At 39.7% G+C, this 19,293-nt stretch overlaps 1 protein-coding gene across 4 annotated transcripts in view; it reads left to right on the top strand.

The window, feature by feature from the left end:
- Positions 1–5,625: 5,625 nt before the first annotated feature.
- Positions 5,626–19,293, top strand: part of WDR89 (WD repeat domain 89) — a 39,682-nt gene continuing 26,014 nt past the window's right edge. Inside the window, exons 1-2 of one of the 4 annotated variants that reach the window (XM_022570412.2) lie at positions 5,626–6,443; positions 18,081–18,143. The gene's annotated coding sequence lies outside the window, so the exon portion shown is untranslated. Of the gene's footprint in view, positions 8,309–18,080; positions 18,210–19,293 lie in introns of all 4 variants that reach the window. The other 3 variants (XM_022570409.2, XM_022570413.3, XM_022570410.3) reach the window with 3 other exon arrangements.

The raw sequence follows: 19,293 nt of genomic DNA, 5'->3' as shown, positions 1-19,293 counted from the left end.
AACTAGTACTCAAATATGTCTTTTTTTTTTTTTTGAAATAGACATTTTCTTAGTGTGGAAGTTTTATAGGAAAAATTATTACATGCTACAAGTTTAAGTGGGAAATGATTATCAAAAGTAGTCAGTTTTATAGTACAACCAAGAACTACCATGTTTAGATTTTCCATTTGGGAATTTAAGCGTGAGAAAATGCTAATTAATTAGATTAATATATTCATGACTGAGACAATCTATTTAATGTTCCTTTCCTCTTCGAACCTTTCACTTCATCAGCCTAAGGGCAATCATCTGTAATCATTTATAATCATCTGACTGCAAACTTATTCAAGCTGCTGACTCTCACTGTGACCCTATATTTTATCTCCATCATCACAACATATTTTTTAAAATTTCCTTTTATTTATATGTTTTTCTATACACAACATATTTCTCTAAATGAAAGAAAACACGGTTTTGTTGCAATGTGATATTATTATTGCTCAGATGTCGAGATGCTGGCAAGCATGATCAGATTCATCTTTATAATGCTCGGCACGACTTAGGACATTGTGCCATCTGGCAAGGAAATTTATTTAATATAATGCTTAGAAAATTAAAGCCAACCTCCTACTAAATATTGTTTCTAGAATAGAGGTGAGAGAGAATCACACAATATGTAAATCCAAAAAGATGTAGACAATAAGTGGGGATACCAGTGGTATTTGAGTCTGGGGGCTAAAAGTTCCAGAAATCCTACAAAAGAAAACAAAGGTTTCATATTTCTTTTACAGCTCAGATGAATAGTTTTGTATTATACCATCATATAGATCAACTGGACATCACAGGAAAAAAAGAAAAACCCTAAGGATATGAGATTAGTCAACAAGCATATTTCACATAAGTTCATATCAATTATCTTATTAGTGGGCTCTACTCTACTTTGCCTATAACTTTGATCTACTTCATTTAAACTTCTTAGATTCCACTTCCTGGCTGTTGTACACTCCTAGTGCTATCATTAAAGTTTTTTTCTTTTTTCAAGGATAATTTTCAACAACTAAAGGGCTTAGCAAACATCTTGTTTTTGGTCATCCTTCCTATAATCTCTCAGAGCAAGTGGTGAAAGTAGACCAAATGTTGGAATTTGAACCAATAGTTCCTGAACGTCTGCACTGTGGCATGCACTGTGCTGGGCACTTTATTTACACTGTGTTAATCTTCATAACCCCATTGAAAGGAATATATGGTCACCTGATGAGTAATTTGAGGTTTAGAGAGATTAAACAACTTGCTCAAAATCACACACCTAGTTTTGAGTAATAGATATTATTAAAATATCTGCCTATTGTAGTTACATTTGGGGGGGAAAGTCATTATTTAGAGTTCCAAAGAGTACTATTTACAAGTGAAATGATGCTGGGATTTTCTCATAAATAATCAGATAGGAGATGTGGTGGGAATGTGGGTGACAGCATAGATATAAGTAAGTTTAGCCATCAGTTAAAGTTGGGTGATAGGCTCATATACATAAGGGTTCATGATATTTTTTTCTACTTTTGTATACAATGGAACTTTTCCACACTGAACAGATTTTAAAAGTAAACTGGAAAGTAGAATCACGATAAAAAAGAAAGTGTAAATGTGTAGTAGCGTTCATCTTAGCAATTCAATAACTCTTTCAGCTATATCCTTTTAGAGCTGATCTTGAGGAAGGACCCTGGATCAATTTCACATGCCTGGATAAATGGGCACTTTCTTAACTTATCTAATAAAAAAGCGATGGGAATTCCCTGGTGGTCCAGTGGTTAGGACTAGGCGCTTTCACTGCCGGGGCCCGGGTTCAATCCCTGGTCGGGCAACTAAGATCCCACAAGCCACGCAGCACGGCCGAAAAAGAAAAACAGGAAAAAAATGAATATTCATAGCAATTATTAAGATCCTAAGCTGTTTCTATTGATCCTAACCACACCTCTCTCTTTAAATAAACTATGGTCCTAATTCTTAATTAAACAGAAGACCCAAAGACCAGTTTGTCAGACAGTCTGGTCTGTCTTCTCCTCTTGACTCCATTTAGTGTGCTATTTTACTGTCTGTTCATTCTTTTTAACTGCAAAGTGGCAGGAAGAGAACAAACAGCTTAAAGCAGTTGATTCACCACTTTTGAGCAGCCCTATGGAGAGGTTTTCTGGAGGTAGGTAGTGTTTTCGATCAACATAATTATCAGTTTCAGTACTAGCTCTGCCTCTTCCTCAACTTTCAGCTGTCTAAATTAAAAGGGGTAATAGGAAAGTCCATCTTAAAACTGAAGTAGTTAAAATACCACCACTATCTTGAAAAAATTTGGGCATGGTGACTGGTATAAACCAGCTGGCACCTGTTACAGGATGTTTTAGCCACCACTCCACCTTCTGGCTTCAAGGGCAGTGTTGCTGACATTTTCAAAAGCTTTAGAGCTGGCAGCTTACCAGGAAGTACTCCTCATATAGTAGGGGCCGGCTTGCCTACGAGTGGGCCTTATTTACTGGGAAACCTCTGTGATTGAAGAGTTGGGCAAAGTATTCCTGGTGCTAAAGAATGGAGCCAAAGACTTCAAATGTAGCTGTCAGGCCAAGATCTCAAGGACTAGCCGGCCAAAAGAGGTAGGGAGTTAGAGAGGTAGGCTGGAATGGAATTTGAAGGTAGAGCTGTTCCTTTTAGATGTATTTTACCAGAGAGTGGAAAATGGAATTGGTTTGTACATCCTATATGCTTATACTAACCCACTCCCCCAAATACAAGACACAGTGTCAAACATGGTTCTTTGGAATGAGTTCCAAGCCTGAAACCGGACTCTCAAACAAATGATCTGAAATTCTTCATCTATGTGTTGCTGTGAAGGTATTTTGTAGATGTAATTAACATTCATAATCAGTAGACTTTAAATAAAGATTATCCTGGGCTTCCCTGGTGGCGCAGTGGTTGAGAGTCCACCTGCCGATGCAGGGGACACGGGTTCGTGCCCTGGTCCGGGAAGATCCCACATGTCGCAGAGCGTCTGGGCCCGTGAGCCATGGCTGCTAAGCCTGCGCGTCCGGAGCCTGTGCTCCGCAACCGGAGAGGCCACAACAGTGAGAGGCCCGCGTACCGCACAAAACAAAACAAAACAAAAAACAAACAAAAAAAATAAATAAAGATTATCCTGGATAACCTGGGTAGGCTGATTCAATCAGTGGAAGGGCCTTAAGAGCAGAACTGAGGTACTCAGAAGAAATTCTGCCTGTGGATTGCAACTTCAGCTCATGCCTGAGAGTTCCAGCCTGCCTCTCCTGACACCCTGCTCTACAGATTTCAGACTTATCCCCTAGCCAGCCCCCACAACTGTGTAAGTCAATTCCTCGCAAAAAATTCCTTAATATATGTCTCCTACTGATTCTGTTTCTCTGGTTGAGCCCTGGTATAGTGATTGAGCCTGAGTATTTTCAAGCAGTTATTATGTGTAATTCAGACTTCATATTCTAACAATAGCAAATACAAATATTTTTATGTATATATAGGAGTAAGAGTATGTGTGGGCTGTATATATGTGTGCTCTTTTGAGTAGGCTTGACCTCCAGCTCCCATGTCCTTCCTTGTAGGGTTTAAGAATCCTGTAGCAAGAATTCTGCTAAGGCACCTTAACCAGAATCACCCTCCCTCAATATCTGATTGAGCGCCTCATCCTTCATTATCCCCCAGTTGATGTCTGATTACACCCACCTACTTTCGGTAAGAATACTGTTGAGTGATGTAGCAATAGTCCCCCCTATGCCTGATGTTTCTTCATAGTAATTTTCCATCCACTGACCCCCTATCCCCTACTCCTTGGCTATAAATTCCCACTTTTCCTGTTGCATTCAGAGTTGAGTCCAATCTCTCTCCCCTATTACAAAACCCTACCACAGTAGCCCCCGTTGAATAAAGTCTGCCTTACCATCTTAAAAAGTGTCATGAATAATCTTTTCTTTAACACCTCCACACCTTTCTTGATCACATATTTCTCAATAATTTTTTAACCATTCATATATAAATAAACATATATACATATATATGGTTAGATTTCAAAGTTTATACTGTTATATCATGTTCACTATTTTTAAAAATACAGATATAAAAAGAAAAATGTTGATATTAAAAAGTAAATATTACAAACAGGGATTGTACCTCTTCCTGTATCTCAAAAGTCATCTTGCATTTATCTCACCTTGAGGTCATTCCTTAAACTATTTCCCAACAGATGGTGTACCAAGGTGATTCCTGGGTTCACATCTTAAAAAGCAGTAATGGTGCCTGTTACAATTTCTACTTTTAAATTCTCAGTTAAACAAAAAATAACTACTAAAGTTTTTTCTCTTTAAAATGGAACACTTTGAGAGCGTCCAAAAGACTCCGAAAGAGTGAGCACTTATGACAGTTAATAAAGATCAGCCAAATGTGTCTAGGAGTCAGTCACTCAGTTGATTTATCACTCTGCTGAACCCTGCTAATGACAGTAGCAGTCTTGATACTTGCAGTTTTTAATGGTTTTTATTCTTAGTCAAACGAATTTGATTAAAATCCCAAATGGACCACTGATTTAAAATAGGAGTCAAAAGGAAAATTCTTTCAAAATGTTAGTTAATGGAAAGCATTAAAACTAATAAATCTGCATTTTTGTCTCAGGGTGATTTTCGTATCCATATATGGCACTTAGTACATCATATCAAATATTTAAAGGAGAAATATAGTGGTGATTACACCCATTTTGGTTATTTATTGAGAATTATAAAAAAGTTATGTTTCTCATGTTTCATTTGCAAATAAAACCTGAAACCTTCTCTCATCATCTACAAAGACACAAAAAATTATTAAAATAATTTGATTTTTTTTAAACATAAAAGCAATTATTCCAACCATCAGTCAAAAAAGCGGTTTCTGCTTGGCTTAAGTCCTCTAAAAGTGTACTTAATTTTTAGTCCAGCAACAAGCCCTTTTCTTACATATATGAAAATTTGTATTACATATTAAATAGAAAAAAATTTGTTGGAAGGAAAAATTCCACTCAAAAAGTTTTGGTATTTATACATTGATTTTTACTTTTGCTAAACACAAAGTGATGAAACATTACTAAATGTGCTCACAGAAGTGAAAGGAGTTCATGATTCAATAAAGGCAGGGAAATTCTGCCTTAAACTAACATGTTTCCAATAAGACTGAAAATACACGTGATAATACAAGCTCGAATAATATACAATGTGCGTGCCTCCTGAAACTGGTCACGTTTGACATTTTAATTACAGCACTATTTTTCTGTCAAGACAGCAGCCAGTTCTGCTTCATGTCGTATCAACACTTGATTTATGTAAGCAGCGACAAAACAGTATAGATAGCTGTTAAGTTTAGGGCGCTTTTCAAATATCCTCGAATGGACACTAATATGCAAATCAAAGACCACTTTGTTGTAAAGGCAAAAAGCTAAGACTTAGTATCCGCTTAGTACGTTAATTACGAACATCTAGCAGAGAGCCAGGCACAGTAGTGGAATGTTTGAAACACTAGTATTTATCTTTACAAACATACATTAAGTCTTTCCAGTTTTCCTAAGTGTCCTTTGGCTTTAATGGTGCTGATAAGTGAAAGGATTAAAAAAGCACAACGGAAAACATGAAAACCACAATAAAGGTCAGCGGTTGTTAGCAACGAAGAGCTCAGCGACGACCACATTTAAAGCCATAGGATCTTTGCGCCCGATACTTCAAATCCCAAGGTTCCCTGGGGGTGGAGGCGGAGTTACATTCAAATTGACAGCTTTTTCAGCCAATGACACAGCCAAGCAAAGGACCGCGAGAAGGCCTAATTCTCCCACATTACAACGCTGAAATCATACGAGTTCTGAGCGTATGTGGGTGTTTCAGGGCCCGATTCGAACTACTAAATATTTCTCACCCGCAGTTACTGTCTGGTCAACATAGCAATTCTCTACCCGAGTGTGGCTCTGTGGGAGTTCTAGCGTCTAAACGCTGAAAGGAACTCACGTCGCCCTATGTCAACGGAAGGACCCATTCGTCCGAGGAAGAGGCGGAACTCGTTTTATTCTTGCTGTTTATTGGCCACGCAGCAAGGAGACTTAAGCTTTCAGCACAAACGATAAGTCGTTAAAACTTCCGCTAACGTAACGTAAAGGGCTGTGCTGTGCTGCGCTATACGGAAGCTGGGTCTACGCTGGCGCAGATATCTTGCATTCGTCCAATCCGGAGAGAGGCCACTCCCTGGCGCTTCTTCGCTCACCCCGCCCAACCTCTTTCCCTTTCCCTGGGCTATGGCCTGCCTCTCTGCTGCTGACCAATACTCTGCATCCTCCTTTGTGCGTTTATCCAATCAGAGAGGTGGAGGGTGGAGTTCCGGTCGACCGGTCCGCGCAGAGGCTGTGCTCCGAGTTCTGTCCTGCAGCAGGTGTGGGCTCTGATGAGGTATATTTCCCAGACTTGCGTTGGGCAGGTTCCTGGGATGGGCAGGTCTCTAGACGGGCAGCGACAGTGCCGGTTGACTGTAGAAAGCCGAAGCCGCTGAGCCTGTAGCACGAGGAGCAGAGGGAAATGGGGAGGAGCTGGGAGGAGAGAACCACGTGTTGGGGTTTCTGGTGCAGTTGTCGGAGCCCCTGGGTCATGCCCTGCCCCGCGGGCCTTCCAAGGGTTAGGTTGGTGTCGCCGAAGCCACCCCCAGGACTCCTCTGGGTTATTCTTCAGTAAAAACAAAGCTTCTATTCGTCAAGTGTTCAAGGAGAGGTAGCCAGGACCTATTTTTCCCCTACCCTCATTCCTTTCCCTCGCATTCTTAAATTACCCACCTCCTGGGTTGGTTAATTTTCGGGGTCAGAAAGCAGATTTTCCTTTCGGAAGAGACGTGCTGGAGTATATAGTACGAACTCTGAGACTAGCTACTATGATAGGCACTTTACGTGTATTATCTCATTTAATCCACACAGCAACATCTAAAGGGTTAGGTACTGTTACGGTTCTCATTTTCATGCGAAGAAACAGATATGTTAAGTTACTCGTCCGCGTGTTCTCTTCAGCTTTTCTCTGACCACTTAATTGAGTGTGACATTCGGCTTCAACGCACGTAAAATTTAAATATGGTATTGCTAGTAAAATGTTGGTCTTGTTTTCTTTCCTAACTTGAAGTTATTTTAGAAGTTAATACAACATACCTAGAAGTAAATCAATTGATGTTATCGAGGTAAAATGATCTAGTAGAAAGACATCTAGAGTAGGAGCCATTTACTAACCTTTGGGCAAGTCACCTTCTCAGCCACCGCTTCCTCCACTGCAGAATTGAAATCAGTTCCAGACTTGTCTACTTCCTGGAGTCGTGAGGATCAAATGATATAATATGTATAAATTACTGATGTTAACTACATATGACAGTTTTTTGCTTTTCAAATTCTTTCTTGTGGAAGCTAGACTATCATTAATATGCAATATATATTATAATTATTCTGTATATACACACATACAGTGGATAACATGCAGCCTAGTACCACTTGAGTGTGAAATACCTCTTAAGCGTATGTGGCACACTTATCTGCTTATCCAGGGTTCAGGATAGTATTCCCTGTGAATGCAGAAGTGGTACTTGTCTGGTTTGTATTCTTTCCTCAGACTGCTGTAGATAGCGTAAAGCAAAAGTAGATCAGCTCATTTAACTGCTTTTCTGAGTTCTGATTACTTTTGGAGACTCTGAAGGGAGGTCCCATTTCCTTGCCTTTTTCAGCTTCTGGTAGCCTTTTATATTCCTTGGCTTGTGGCTCCTTCATTTTAAAAGCACATCACTTCAATCTCTGCTTCCGTAATCATATCACCTTCTCTGCCGTAGTCGAATCCGTCTGCTTTCGTCTTAGTGGGGGCACTTGTGTTTATACTTAGGTCCCATCTAGATAATCCAGAATAATCTCTCCATCTCAAAATCCTTAGCTTAATTATAAAATCTCTTTTGATGTATAAGGAAACATTCATAGGTTCCAGGAATTAGAGCTTGGATGTTTTGGGGGTGCATTATTTTTAGCTTGCCACAAAGGGTATAAAGAAGGGTAAAACATATCCTATCCTAGTGCAGCTTAAAGTCTAGTAGGATATGCTTAAGAGAAAAAAAAATGACTTCTGGATTGCTGTGAAAAGACCCTTCTAAGTTACCATAGGTTGGTACTTCAGCTTTCCCCCTGGAAAACAGAAGAGGTAAATGAATATTCCTGTGATAATGTGGATACAAAGCCTGAATTAACCCCTCAGAGGAGTGAAATTTCTTTATATTCTAATCTTCTGCCTTAAAAATTCATGTGAGTATTGCATTTAATTTCATATTTGTATTTGATACTGTTTTGAACTATTGCCACATCATAACATTGCTGTTCTACGGAGATAGACAGTTTATTTTGTGGCTTCTTATAATAGCCAGTTTACTATAGTCATAGGTGAGTCCCCTAGTTTAAGAAGCATGACCTCAGATGATGGGGATTTATTATAAGGAAGCCATCTATGCAACTAAATACGCTGAGTCTCATTGCTCCTAAGGCTAGAATATGCACTAGGCTTCTTGGAGAACTGGACTGATAGTCCCTCATGATTGACATTCTCTAGTCCCCCCAGCAAGGAGATAGTAGCTCTGATGACTTCAGTGTTTTGTTTTATCTTCAGAAGGAGGTAATATTCTGTTCCTCTCATGTCTGGCTGGAATTAATAATTCTCAGAAGACAGAATCTGATGAGTTGGGTTTGTTACCATCCCACCCAGTGTGAATATGTTGGAATAAGATAAAATACGAAAGAACCCAGCTTCAAGTAGGCATTCAGTATATAAGAACTACTCTGTAACAGCCTCTGTGCTTTTTGCGTGGAGATGGAAGGGTAAAGGGCAAGGAGAAGCACATGCGGGACATTTCTGTGGGCCAGCCCTAGAAGTGACATACATTGCTTTTTGTCAGGTTCTTTTGGCTAAGACTGTCACATAGCCACACATAACCAGTCTAGTTGTGTGCCTACCCTAGTGACCTGCTGATGAGTTAGCAGTCTGCTACAATGGGCAATACCTGTAGCCAACTTCTTAAGACTTGTCCTCAGCCCTTAGTTTCCAGCCTTTAGTTTCTTCACCCTGTGAACTCTGTTGGTGTCCAAATGCCTCTAGACAAACCTATTACACAAAGTTCTTTTTTTGCTGGCTCCATACCTTTGCCATCATCAGGTCCACAAGAAAAAGTCTGACATCCTTTGCTCAATAAATAACAATGCAGTGCGATGCACCCATTTGTCCTTGTTCTGTTTGAGCAGGTATCCAGCCACAGTCTCTTGGACTTTTCCAGGCATGGCTCTTGTATCAGCAGTCTACAGGGTACCAGATCAAGGTCTGAGTTTGACTGTAATGGCCTATATGAGAAAAGAATCTAAAAAAGAGTGGATATATGTATTTGTATAACAGATTCACTTTGCTGTAAAGCATAAAGTAACACAACATTGTAAATCAACTCTACTCCAATAAAAAATAATAATTTTTAAAAAGAAATTTTAAAAAAACATCTGAGTTTGAACCACTCTCATGCATGGTAAAGTGGGCCCGAGGAAAAACTTCTGTAATATTTTTCCACAAATAACTTATTCCAAAAAAATTCTTTATCAGCTTCTTTAGTGCTTTTATTCCCTTAAAGTGGTGTCAAGCTAATGATTACAAGACTAGTTTTAGGCCGTCTTCTTTGCAAGTCCAATGTGGGTGGTCCACCACCTAACTTAGGGCTGTGAGGGTATAGTACACAGTTTATAGCTACAACATTTTTATTTTTGTGCACTTAAGGTACAGTTTATTGGGTGTTTTCTCGATAATTATATAACTGATAATCCAAACCTAAGCTATTTCACTTATTCGTTAAATGTTCCTATTTGGTTCACCAGCCTTCTCTGTTCCTTGGCTGGGTAGTAATTCAGGTGAAATAGATATAGAGGAATGAACATTAAAAAAATTTTTTTAAATAAATTTATTTATTTTTGGCTGTGTTGGGTCTTCATTGCTGCGTGCAGGCTTCCTCTAGTTGCGGTGAGTGGGGGCTACTCTTCCTTGTGGTGCGCAGGCTTCTCATTGCGATGGCTTCTCTTGTTGCGGAGCACGGGCTCTAGGCGCAGGGGCTTCAGTAGTTTTGGCTCGCGGGCTCTAGAGCGCAGGCTCAGTAGTTGTGGCGTATGAGCTTAGTTGCTCTGCGGCATGTGGGATCTTCCCGGACGAGGGCTGGAACCCACGTCCCCTGCATTGGCAGGCGGATTCCTAACCACTGCGCCACCAGGTATGTGCCAGAATGAACTTTTTTTTTTTTTTTTTGCGGTACGCGGGCCTCTCACTGTTGTGGGCCTCTTCCGCCGCGGAGGACAGGCTCTGGACGCGCAGGCTCAGCGGCCATGGCTCACGGGCCCAGCCGCTCAGCGGCATGTGGGATCCTCCCGGACCGCGGCGCAAGCCCGCGTTCCCTACATCGGCAGGCGGACTCCCAACCACTGCGCCACCAGGGAAGCCCCGGAATGAACATTTTTAAAAACTATCTTTGAAACGGATAATGTCTGGGAAGCTAGCATTTAAGTGATTGAGATGAATGGTAGTTAGAAGTGATTTTTTTTTACTTCCTGAAAAATAGTATTATTGTAGAGTTACGTTATTTCACGTTTATGCATTTAAAATTGGATTCAGTTACCTTGTTTGTGTGTGTGTGTGTGTGTGTCTCCCTATCACTTAGCTTTAAATGCAGATTTTTCTTGGGTTCCAAGTTCATTTTGGCTGAATTAACGTGTTCATCATTTCAGCTAGATAACTTGTACATCATATAATAATGAGATTTTTAGAAAATCTCTTTACATTTTAACGACCATAAAACTTCATTATGTTTTCTGCTGTATATTTTCCAAATTTTCTTGGCTGTGAAACAACTTGAAAAGTATAAAGCTTAAAATTGTGGCAGCATGATGTAATAGAAGAAGCACCTGGAGTTAGAAGGTATATCTAGACCATGCAAAATATTTAACTTTTCTGAGCTTAAGTTTCGTATTTGTAAAATAAGAATAATAGTACTTCTCCTACTTAACTCTCGGAGTTGTGAGAAACAGATGAAATAAGAAATACTGTAGTCCTTTGAAAAATGTAATTCTTTCATAAACAAAATATAAGGTTGTATTAAGTATCTGTTATACCTTAAAAGGGTTCAAATTTAGCATGAATTTTATTGTGAAATCCACTAGTTCATGTGATTTTTTTTTTTTTAAGTTTTTTGCTGCTTCGTAAGATGACTGGACCAAAAAATGATAAAAATCCTGTCTATCAACTCTTTTAAATTAATATTAGTGTTAATTAATATTATTTTCCCAATTTCATTCCTTTGGTTTGCTAATAGTACAATTTCATAGGAAAATTAAAAGAAACCTCTTCTTCCAAAGACTAATAACTTTTCCTGATAGTGTAGATTAGTTTACCATATGAGTTAATATATTTCTTTTACATGTTCCTTTGTATTAGTATGTATGCTGAGGTAAGTGATGGCTCCATTCTCTTTGTGGACATTCATCCTGATCATTAGTACTTTTTATTGGCCTAAAAAAAAAAAGAATTTCACCATTTCTTGAATTGCAATGGAGCTAGTGGTTAAGAGCACAGGTCCTTAAACCTGACGACCTGAGTTGAATACTGGCTCCAATTATAACCACTTTGTAGGCTGTTAGGATTAAATGAGTAAATATTTGTGAAGTGCTTAAAACAGTGCCTGACAAACACTATTAAATAAATTCCTTCCTTAATGATTTTATTCAATATCATTCATCAAGTATTAATGTGAAATAGTAGCTAAAAGAGAAAAAGCTCTAGGGGATGGCTTATATTTTAAATTATATCTTGTAGCTGATACTTTAAGTCTCTAAGCCTATAAATACTTGGAAATTTACACATGCATTCAACTAAAATTTGCACTGGATTTCACATCATTGATATTACCACTGTCTTAAAAAACTTTGTTAAGGCCTTCCACATATTTATGCTTTAAATATTTTAACTTTATGTTGCTTGGTTGTATGAAGTCATTTTGATTAGTGCAAATAAGAATTATAAAAGGACTTTACATTTGAATGGCCATTTAAGAATGCTTTGTAAAATATTTCCTTTATATCATTTGAGAGGCAGTATAAGAAAGTATTTAAGAGTGGGCTCTGAAACCAGTTTTGAGTTCCAGTCCCTGCTATGCATTTGTGAGCAAAGTGACCTCTGGCATATCACCTACCTTTTCTAAGCTTTACTTCCTAATTATATAAAATGGGAGAAGTAAGTGTACCTACTTTGTAGGGCTGTCTGGAAGGTTAAATGAGATATAATGTATATAAGGCATTTAGAACAGTGCCTGGATTATAACAAGAGTTCATTATGTCTTAGTTACTGTTAATGTCACTGATGCATACAAAAGTATCAGTAAACAGAACAAGTGGAAATGTGAGGCAACCAAGATTCAGATTGGATCTGTGATTTACTGAAGGTCACAGGCAAAAAAAAGAAAGTAAGCCTCCTTACTTCTAGTGCAGATCTTTTCCCATAAAAACACTGCCTTCATTTCCACCTTTAACACCTTTCAGCTCACTCATATTGACTAGGTCCATCTCAGAGGCACGTTCCTTCGTTTTCCATTGTGTTTCCAATTCTTGGCTGCTTGTTAGAGTATTTTTATCTTGGTTCTAATTCTGTCAGACTGCTTCCGTTTTTTCATGAATCCTTCAGCCCTGTATTACTCAGACCTAAAGTTGTTAGCATGCATGACAGGCATCTATTTTCAAGAAAGGAAGAAAGAATAGATACTGAAGCTAAATTTTTCATAGTGGTTAGTGTTTGTTGTTGTTGTTTTTAATTAATTAATTATTTAAATTTTGGCTGTGTTGGGTCTTCGTTGCTGTGAGCGGGCTTTCTCTAGTTGCAGTGAGCGGGGGCTACTCTTCGTTGCAGTCAGTGCGCGGGCTTCTCATTGTGGTGGCTTCTCTTGTTGCGGAGCACCGGCTCTAGGCACGTGGGCTAAGGTAGTTGTGGCACGTGGGCTCAGTAGTTGTGGCTCGCGTGCTCTAGAGCGCAGGCTCAGTAGTCATGGCGCACGGGCTTAGTTGCTCCGCGGCATGTGGAATCTTCCTGGACCAGGGCTGGAACCTGTGTCCCCTACATTGGCAGGTGGATTCTTAACCACTGCGCCACTGTGATTTCATTAGCCTATCATTAATTTGTATTTAATGTAGCACTGAATTATTTTTGCAGAGCTATTTTATTCTTTCCAAACTTTCCCTTCCCCTGTCCCCACCCCGCCTTGAGGTTGTAAAGTCAAATTGAAGTTATTTCTTAGGAACTAAGAAGGGAGCCTGAAAATCACACAAATACCCTGAGCCATTTTAAAAATAGGAAGAATACAATTTTATGAATCACTGGGTTATTTTTTAAAATCTTTAAAGATTATAATGTGGATGTATCTTTTTGGCATCAAAAGCATGTTTGTATCATATAAGCAAAGCACATAGTATTTAGTGCATTATACTGGAATTTTGAGTTAGTTTGATCCCGTAAAGTATTTTGTGAAAGAAGAGTTGCATTTTGAACATACTGGTCTATAATTTGGGTTTGCAGATCTAGTTATTAAATTGCATTCAAACCATCAGGTGCTTGTTGAATACTTTCTGCCTGTAGGGTACTGTGTAAGATGGTAAGGTGATGTTCCCAAATCCTAGCCCTTTCCTTAGCTTCCTCAGTTATGCCTTCCTGGTGCTTTCCATGATGTTAGGAGGTTGAGTGAATTTACCTCTAAGCTGTGGTTATGGATGTTTTATCAATATTCATAATATTACTACTATTTAATTTCTCCACAGAAGAGATAGCTGCTTCTAAAGCTTGGTCTCTGTGTGTGTGTGTGTGTGTGTGTGTGTGTTTCCTATCTTTGACTGTCATTGTTTTACATCTATGTGTAGTTCCTTATCTTTGCCTCCTGCCTGCCTCTATTGAGTGTGTTTTGTGTGTGTTTATATTTTTATACTCCTCTTACGGGAAGTAGCATTTCGTGAGGTAAGCTGTGGAGTTAGTCTCAGGCTGGTGGAGGATTGATATTAGAGAATTGGAAAATACGGTTCCTGTCCTTAAGAAGTTTATACTTTACACTGAGAAAGAAGCAAATATAAATATATAAAACATATAACTAGAGATAAATAACACTTTAGTATATTTGGTATATGATTGCTAAATGAGTAACAGTTGATCTTTTGGCATTCAGAGGAAGTAGAAACTCACTTTAGGCTGAGTTAAGAAGGATTTTGTAGTACTGGTAGAATTTGAGCTATATCTTGAAGCATGGGTATTATCTAGATAACTCAAGAAAATGATGTAGGGTTCTTGGAGAGAGTAGCAACTCTTTTGCAGTTGTATTGTGGGGAAAATATTTTGCCTAGCCTATTAAAGTATTGATGAGTCTGGGCTTGCTATAAAATATAGTGTGTAATTCACATGTTCAAACATCTGCAGTTCATGCAGAAACAACCAAAGAATGTATGTCGTACTTTATAAAAATTAAGTGTTTAGTTTATGTACTTAAGAAATGTTTGTGAAACCTATATTTGCTTTTGTTTCTGATATACTGAGTGTCAATATTTTTTACAACATGAAGTTGGCTTCTAAGAATAAAACTCTCACATGATATTTCTCGTGTGGGAAGTAAGAAATTTTCCCGTTCTTGACATCTTTGGCCAGGAATCAGATGTTAAGTCAAGTGTTTCTTGTCATGCTCTGTATCAGGCACAGAGGAGGTTATTGCAGTTGCAGACGAGAGGTAATGGAAAACAGGAGGATAGTGGCAGGACAAACAGTGAGGAGATGGATGTAATGGGTGATTTTCAAGGTAGGCTTTATTAGTGAGGAGAATCTTGTCGTTTGCCTCCTTTTAATCAAAGGTAATTCTGAGATTTTGAGCCTTGGTGACTGAGAAGATTGTGCAGTTAACAGAGATGAAGAATATATGTTTGAGTTACATTTTGAGTATATTTAATTTGAAGTTTTGGCAGCACGTTCGAGGGTAGAGGTCTAGGCAGACATTAGAAATATGGGATTGGAAGAGAGATCAGGGTTGAGGATAAAATCTAGGAGTTCACGTAGAGGTAGGAATTTATATTGCTAGGTGAAGAGGAAAAAACAACTTAAGAAAATCTCAGTTATCCTGGGTAACCGTGGAAATTTATTCTGTTTAGAGACTTTGTAATTAAGTCCTGAATGATGTTTTTTGTCATGCTCTAATTTTTGCACCTGTTGCTTGATGGCAGTAGCCATCAGTGCCATGAGCAAAGAAGGCAAGTATTAAAAAAGAATTTGGTAGCTTAAGTCTTCATGTTTAGTAAAGTTAAACTTGACAGTACATTATTTCCAGTCCTTTTTATCCTTCACATCAGATCTATACAGTAAGTGTGGAATTTTTTTTTTCCTCTTAATATCCGGCTTTTGTAGCATGGTTCAAGAATTATGCCTTTTGTTGGTTATTTCTCTGATATCAGGATCTTTCACTGTGTTCAGAGGAAAGGAAATGAGTTTAGAACTTAACTAGATTCTGATCTTCCCGTGATATAGCACAAAGTGGTTAAGAGAACTGGTCTGTCCTATTGAATCTTTACACGAATATAAAGCTATAAATATTTATGTTTAAGGGTTTTTACCACTGTTTTGATTTCTATTTCAATAGATCCCTTTTGGATACTCATCTAATTTGGAGTTGTAAATAGTGAATCTATACTTCAAAATGTAAAAGAAGATATCTTTAACTATCAATTTATAAATATTTATAAACTGTTGCCTTTTGTATGAGAGATATGTGGACATGATTATAAGCTCTCCAGTATTAGGAAGCCTCATTCTGGCTTAACCTTATTTCAGGCACTGGTTAACAGTGGAAATTAAAAGAATTATTAGTATGTTAAAGTGTTAAAGCATCTTTCTGTTTGGTGACTTTTGGGGAGAACATTTCATACTGTGAATTCACTGTAGAAGTATCTAGTCTGCTTGTCTCCCTGCCCCCACTGCCCCCAGTGTATATATTCAGTGTGATGTCAGTTATCATGGTTAACAGCATGGGGGATATGTGTATATATATATATATATATATATATATGTAACATCTAATAGGTTATTCTGCAAGTTTATCGTTTGACACTTGCATTTCTTTGAAATTCTCTGTGCTGGCACTTCCTGGTCTTTTGGGCCAGGCATCATTCTGAGCACTTAACATGTAGTAATTAGTTTATATCTTATAACAACCCTGTTAGGTTGGAACTGTTAACCTCTGTTTAAAGAATAGGAAGCTGAAACACATAACTGGTGAAGCCAGAATTTTCTTTTTTTAACATCTTTATTGGAGTATAATTGCTTTACAATGGTGTGTTAGTTTCTGCTTTATAACAAAGTGAATCAGCTATACATATACATATATCCCCATATCCCCTCCCTCTTGCGTCTCCCTCCCATCCTCCCTATCCCACCCCTCTAGGTGGTCACAAAGCACGGAGCTGATCTCCCTGTGCTATGCAGCTGGTGAAGCCAGAATTTGAACCCTGACAGTCTGGCGGTATACCCATTCTCTTAACTACTGTGCAATACCTATTTCTCTAAGCCTCAGTTTCCTCACCTAAAAAGCAGCAATAAAAAGATTATCTTTTAGGGTTATTGGTAGGGTTAAATGAAGCAATACATGTGAAGAGACTGATACAGGAACCTAGTTATTAATCAGTTAATACGAGCTGTCTATTGTTTGGACACTTTTCTGAGGTTCTTCTGGTTCTTTCTTTGTCTCCTTTATAGTTTTTATTTTTCCTCTGCCCATTCCTTTAACTGGTGTTTCAGGGTTCCATTCTTTTTTTTTTTTCCTAATTTATATTTATGTATGTATGTATGTATGTATGTATGTATGTGTGTATGTATGTATGGTGGCATTGGGGCTTCGTTTCTCCGCGTGTGCTTTCTCTAGTTGTGGCGAGTGGGGACTACTCTTCGCTGCGATGCATGGGCTTCTCATTGCGGTGGCCTCTCTTGTTGTGGAGCATGGGTTCTAGGGCGTGCAGGCTTCAGTAGTTGTGGCTCGCGGGGTCTAGAGTGCAGGCTCAGTAGTTGTGGCGCACGGGCTTAGTTAGATCCCACATGCCGCGAACTTCCTGGACCAGGGCCCGAACCCGTGTCTCCTGCATTGGCAGGCGGATTCTTAACCACTGCGCCACCAGGGAAGCCCTCAGGATTCCATTCTTGACCTGTTTTCTTTTGTTTTTGTTTTTGTTTTTTTTTGCGGTACGCGGGACTCTCACTGTTGCGGCCTCTCCCGTTGCGGAGCACAGGCTCCCGACGCACGGGCTCAGCGGCCATGGCACTCGGGCACAGCCGCTCCGCGGCATGTGGGATCTTCCCGGACCAGGGCACGAACCTGTGTCCCCTGCATCGGCAGGCGGACTCTTAACCACTGTGCCACCAGGGAAGCCCTGACCTGTTGTTTTATATCATTCTGTATAATTCCCCTTCGGGAGTTTCATCCAAGTCCCTAGTTTTTAACTACTGCCTATTTCCTATAGTCTGATGACCCAGTTTTATACTTTCCTCCTGAGCTGTAAACTGATGTATCCAAATGTCTATTTTACATCCTCCCTTGGCTACCCCCATATGTCCCTCCAGCCTGATGTGGATAAAACTGTAAAAGGATTTTAATCTAAAATGGAATTGAAAGATATGGAATGGAGAATCTCACACTTGTGCTCTCAGAACAATGAAACTTAAAGACTGAGAGACTGGTTTCCCATAAATGCCTGATTTACAAAAGAGTGAAACTTAACCTCTGACCAATGAATCTCTCCCCATCTTTGAGCCAGTGAACTCTGCATGGCCCCTAATTGGACCCTCCCCTTTTGCACTCCTTGCCCATAAATGCAACCCAGCCTAAACCTTCAGTGGACTCACCTGTAGCTTACTGCAGCATGCATGTCCTGAACTGCAATATCTCTGCTACTCCAGGATAAACTCGATTTTCGGTAACTCAGCTTACCTCTTTTCTTTTAGGTTGACATTGCATGGTGTCATAAGTGATCTGAAGGCGCCAACCACTTGAACTTCCGGGATCAGGTGAGGTTCCTGCACTTGAGTCCTTTGCACTGTTTGCTTCTGTGAGTCGCTGTAACTTTCAGTTTGGTAAGTCTCCTCTCAGATCTCAAGCTACCTCCTTTTGGTTGAGCTGTCTTACTTTATTCAAAATCTAGATAGAGACAGATTGTCTTTCTGGTAAGTACTCTTTTGTTTCTGGTAATTTTATCTAGTCATCTGAATGTACTAAAGGTGGCCTCCCCCTTGGGGACTCCTAGCCAGTGCGGTACGCGGGCGTCTTACTGTTGCGGCCTCTCGCGTTGCGGAGCACAAGCTCCGGACGCGCAGGCTCAGCGGCCATGGCTCACGGGCCTAGCCGCTCCGCGGCATGTGGGATCTTCCCGGACCGGGGCACGAACCCGTGTCCCCTGCATCGGCAGGCGGATTCTTAACCACTGCGCCACCAGAGAAGTCCCCACTCAGGTGGCTTTTAATTCCATGTGTATAAATTGCCTGCACAAGGACTTATCCTTGTTGGTCAAAAGAACCTGTATGGAATGGGAGACAGTGTTCACCCCTGACCTTGTCAATCTGGCTAATAAATTGGCTCACACCATAGAAGGTGACTCTAGAAAAAAGACAACTAAGATTTTGAATCTACAACACCAACGGATAGAAACTCCAAAGCAAATCCATCCTACAGGACTATGACATTATTGTAAAAAACCTGACCTTGGTAAAAGGATTGCTACAAATTGAAATCCAAATAGTCACAACCTTCTAAGAACCCATGGCCAAACCCACCACCAATGATGGGACTCCAAGGACACACAGGGACTGTTCCTTGTTCTGCTGTTATATAGACTGGAGGAAACTACTCTCCAGATCAGGGACAAATTCCTTACAGTGTTTTTTTTTTTAATACATTTATTTATTTGTTTATTTATTGCTGTGTTGGGTCTTCATTGCTGCGCGGGCTTTCTCTAGTTGTGGCAAGCCGGGGCTGCTCTCTGTTGCCGTGCGTGGGCTTCTCATTGCGGTGGCTTCTGTTGTTGTGGACCGTGGGCTCTAGGCACACAGGCTTCAGTAGTTGTGACGCACAGGCTTAGATGCTCTGTGGCATGAAGAATCTTCCCGGACCAGAGCTTGAACCCATATCCCCTGCATTGGCAGGCGGATTCTTAACCACTGC

This window comes from Delphinapterus leucas, chromosome 2 (genome assembly GCF_059928025.1).
Source record: "Delphinapterus leucas isolate spDelLeu-1000000601 "Yukka" chromosome 2, BTC_Dleu_Yukka2, whole genome shotgun sequence".
NCBI classification, from domain to species: domain Eukaryota; kingdom Metazoa; phylum Chordata; class Mammalia; order Artiodactyla; family Monodontidae; genus Delphinapterus; species Delphinapterus leucas.
Note: the sequence above shows the minus strand (reverse complement) of the source record. Positions and strands in the feature narration are given on the sequence as shown.